The sequence below is a fragment of the Myotis davidii genome, unplaced genomic scaffold, assembly GCF_000327345.1.
Source record: "Myotis davidii unplaced genomic scaffold, ASM32734v1 scaffold202, whole genome shotgun sequence".
NCBI classification, from domain to species: Eukaryota; Metazoa; Chordata; class Mammalia; order Chiroptera; family Vespertilionidae; genus Myotis; species Myotis davidii.
The window spans coordinates 317,190-322,511 of record NW_006294612.1 but is presented as its reverse complement, the minus strand read 5'-3'; positions in this window follow the sequence as shown (position 1 = coordinate 322,511).

Sequence of the window (5,322 nt, the reverse complement as noted above, 5' to 3'; positions counted from 1 at the left end):
GAAGTGTTGCTCAGAAATAAGTAAAAATGTGGACTATGTGCATAGTTGTGATAGTCTTAAGATAAAACAGAGAAATTTATAAGGATTTAAATGGCAAATCTGTTGTAATGAGGTTGTGTACATTGTTGGTTCTATTACATAATTTTTTTCTGGATTCAGCATTAAGTTATGCATGAGTAGCCATGTGAAAGTTACCTACTCTATCTTCTGCACAAAGTATAGGTCCTTTCCTCTGGATTCCTGTCCTAACCTAAAAAGGATGTGGTTTTGTAGTTGCTCAAATGAAAAGATCAGAAGTTCTATTGGAAGATAAAGTGTGGTTTTGGTTGTTGGTGGTGGTGGTGGTCCTCGTCGTGTGTGTGTGTGTGTGTGTGTATGTGTGTGTGTGTTTGCAAATCTGTTAAAATTCCACTCCCAATGTGGGATGGTAGTGAAAAAAGAAATCACTGTCTTATGGTAGTATAAAATGCATGCTTGTCCTAAATCTCACTGTGCTATAAAATACCGCTAGCTATATCTGACCACTGAGCACCTAAAATGTGACTCCAAATTGAGATGTACCATTAGTTTAAAAACATACCCTGGATTTCAAGGACGTAGTATGAAATAAAGGACGAAAAATACCTCATAAATAATTTTCTACGTATATTACTATTGATGCCATAATATTTTGGATTGAATAATACATGTTATTCAAATGAGTTTTTGTTTTGTTTTTATTTACTTTCTGAAGTGACTTCCAGAAAAGTTAAAATTACTTATTTGGTTTACATATTTCTATTGCATGGTTTATTTACAAAGTCTTTTCTCTGTACTATTCCTAAAGGAGCTTATGGCTGATAACCTAAATCTATATTCCCTCTCAATTTCTTTCTATTCTAGAAGTGTATAGAATATTATGATATCAAATAAAGAACTAAACATTTAAAATGTGTAAGATATAGGAATAAAGTATGCAAATTATGTATAGAAATAATGCTGTAAGTCACATTCCCTGATATGAATGGCATATTTAAATTTTTAGCGAAAATGGTCCAAAGATGTGTTCCAGATACAAAGGACAAGCCTGGCATTCATACTTATGGGCCAGATGGCACATTTTTAGATTAACCTATAAAATGTCTAAACATGCTCTGCAGAATGTATGAAAAAGAAAGAATGTTAGAACTCAGCAATCATCAATAAAAACATACCCTTAAAAGAGGAGACCCTGCTATAAGTGGAATCTTCAGAAGTAGATCTGACAATCACTGTGCATCTTAGAGAAGGCTAAGAAATCATTGTCAACATTGGAAATTGCTATGACATCAATTCATTACTTTTGAAATTGATTTACACACAAAAAATAAAACAAGAGCAAGATGCATGCACATACAGATAGAATTAGACATTTATCCAGCCTTTGCAGTATATCTGTATGTCAAGGGAACAGCAAATTGATAAGGGAAAGAATAAAACAATAAATTCAGAAGAAATGACAGAATAAGAATAATAACCACAGTGAGCTGCAAACGTTTCTATTGTTATCCACCATGTCATTTCCAACGATACCTTATAGACTTGCACTTCAAGAAGTCTATTTCTGCACTCTTAGAATCTAGCTATGTGACTTTCTTTGATCAATAAGCATACAGTGACTCTCATGTTGTGACAGTTTTGAGCCTAAACCTCAAGAGGTTTTGTGTCCTTTGCTTCTTACATTTTGAACCCTGAACTATCACATGAACAAGCCCAACTAGCCTGCTGGTTAATTAACTTGTGTCATCTTAGAGCTGCCAGCTCTAGTCAACCTGCCAGCTGAACTGAAATACAGGAACTAGTCCAGCTGAGACCAACAGTACCCATCCCAGTAGAAGACACAGCTAACCAGAGGCTGATGAACACTAATAAATGGTTAATTGTTTTAAGCCACTTAGTTTTGAGGTGGCTTGTTAAGCAGCAATAGATGATTGATTCAACAGCCACTTGGGAACTGCTAATGAGATAAAGGGTCTGGGCAATAATTACTAAATTATTTAAAAACAATAGATGTACAATAAAATGATGCCAGAAATAACTTCTGAGATGTAGGTAGGAATGATAGTTTGTGCAGTTAAAAATTAAAGCACAAATATTAATGACATAAATATAAATTTGGAAGGGTTATCCAAGGCAATGTGATTTGAATGTGTTTGTACTTCAGGAGGAGAATACAGTTAAAACTTTAGACTTTAATACTTTAAGAAGTCATGTAAAATTCCCAGAGTGTAAATGAAATATAAAGTACCTCAGAATAAATATACCAAATATAAATTCAAAGTATTTATGAAAAATACAAAGCTGTATTGAAACAAAAGAACTTCTAAAGAAGGAAGTGTATTATATTCATGAATAGAGTTTTACAAAATAAAAAAAATCTAATTCACTTACAAATTGACAGTTCTAATAATCACATGACTTGACAGCTAATTTGTTTACATATGGAAGTTATATAGGAAAGTAAAGGGACAAGGATAGCAAATATATTTATTATATAAAGAAAAAAGGAAATGGACCTTTCCGTTTGAAATTTTAAGACTTCTTATAAAGCAATAGTAATCAAGAGAGTGTGGTATTTGTGCAAAGAGATTTTAGACCATATAGCCATGCATTTCAACACAGATAAGGCCACTTTGTAAATGTTAGAGGAGGCATTGCAGACAGGAAAGGGAATGTATTGTTTAAACAGTATCAGATACTAGAGGCCAGGTCGCTCGGCCTGACCTGTGCCCTCTCAAAATCCAGAACCCCTTGGGGGATGTTGGATTGCTAGTTTCGGCCTAATCCCCACAAGCCAGGCCAAGGGACCTCACCGATGCACGAATCTGTGCACTGGGCCTCTGGTATGCATATAAGATCTTTGGTTAATCTCTCCCTGCCCTCCCCCCACCATCTTCCCTCTGAGATTCATCAGTCTATTCCATGTTTCCATGCCTGTACATTGAGCATCTGCTCCCAGTGGTTAGTGCACATCATAGCTACCGGTCAAACAGTCGCTTAGGCATAGATAGATAGATAGATAGATAGATAGATAGATAGATAGATAGATATGGTGACTATGGAAATGGAGCAGGAAAATATTCTTAAACAAAACACAGTCAGGAAGATATAAAGGAAAATGCTGGTAAATTTGACTACTTTAAAAGTTGCTTGTGTTTGTTAAAAGAAGCTCTAAAGAAAGTGAAATGACAAACTAGAAAGAGTTTCAATTCATCTAACAAGACCAATATTCAGCATATACTCAGCATGAAAGACCAAAACCAAAAACAGCAAGACACAAAGACAAAAATCACATTTGTCCAAAAGACATACCCAAGCATTTTATTAAAGGGAAAATATGACTGACCAATAAATACATGGAAAAATGATGATACCCAATTTCAATCAGGGGACTTCATCAGACATACCACACCCCACCATCAAAACCAATTCCAACTGAGAGTTATTTTCATCTGTAACATTTATTTGGATTTAATACTTTTTACATAAAAAATAGCATGTATGCCCTAGCCAGTTTGGTTTGGTGGATAGAGCTCAAAGCAAGGACTGAAGTGTCCTGGGTTCAATTTCAGTCAAGGGCACACCTTGGTTGCCTCATGAGGTAGGCAACCAATCAGTGTGTCTCTCTTACATCCATGTTTCTCTCTCTGTGTCTCTTCCTCTCCCTTTCACTCTAAAAATCAATGGAAAAATATCCTCAGGTAAGGATTAATAAAAATAAAAGCATGTATAATATGGCTCCTATTTTTTAAAAATATCTATGTATATAAGTATAAATACTAGCTAATGTACCTGTATTTTTAAACTTTTGCATATTATATAAACATTTGATGGAAGGAGGGTTACCTGAGGCAATGTAATTTTAAATATATATATATATCTTCATACATATTTATTTAAATTAACCATGAAAATAATTTGCACAAGGACATTTGGTAGATTTATGTTAGAATACTCTGTGGTCTTTGTCTTTAATTTTTTTTTATTTCTTTAGTTTTATCTAGGTGGTTGGGTAGAATATCCTCTGCATTTCTGAACTGTGAGAGGAAAAATAACTATAATATATCAGACTACAAATAGAGAATACACAAATCACCAGTATTTATCATATAAATATGGTTTAATGTGTCCATGTGATATTCTTTTACACAGAACCTCTTCATACCATTTCTGTAATCAAAGACATTAGTTTGTAAGCTCTCACACACCATATCAGAGTCTTTACATGTTTTGTTTTCTTCTTGGTATTCTTCTATTCATTTACTGTGTGTGCTGAATTTCAAGATTGCCTTTAAGGCTCTACTCAAATAACAGCTATTCTCTGAAGCTTTTCCTAACACCATCAGCTGAATTGGTCATCTCTCCTTTTTACAACTAAAAGACATTGTACTTACCTCCTTAGACTGCAATGAGATGTGTGAAGTGTCTAACAGATAGCCAGTCCTCAATCATAATAATTATCTTTTGTCTTCTCTACTATGGTGCTTGTTTCCCATTACTACGTTGTTATAATGTCTTTCTCTCCTGCTCTACTATCACCTCTTTTTTTTAAAATATACTTTTATTGCTTTCAGAGAGGAAGGGAGAGGGAGAGACAGACAGAAACATCAATGTTGAGAGAGAATCATTGATCGGCTACCTCCTGCATGCCCCCCACTGGGGATGAAGCCCACAACCCAGGCATGTTCCCTGACCGGGAATTGAACGTTGAACCGTGACCTCCTGGTTCATAGGTCGACGCTCAACCACTGAGCCATGCCGGGTCTACTGTCACCTCTTAATGTGTCTTTCTAATTTCAGTGCTTAGGATAGTACCTAACATATAGCTGATAATTTAGTAAATGTTTGCTCAAAAATAAAGGAATTAATGAATTTATAGAGTTGAAAGAAGAAATATACAGAAGATAGATTACCTATGATAAATGACTATTTTGTGAAGAAATTTGATGGACATAAAAATTTATGTTAAAGTGCCTATCAGTAAAAGAGAGGATAAAAAAGCTATAGTACATTTACACAATGGAATACTATGCAGCTGTAAAAAAGAAGAAACTCTTACCTTTTGCAACAATATGGATGGACCTGGAGATAATTACACTAAGTGACATAAGTCAGCTAGAGAGAGACAAATACCATATGATCCCCCTTATATGCGGAATCTAATGAACAATATATATTGATAAACAAAATAGAATCAAAGGTGTGAACACATGGAACAGACTGACAGAGATCAGAGGGAAGGGGAGTCCAGGGGACTGGATGAAAGAAGGTGAAGAAATTAGCCAAAGAACATATATGCATAAC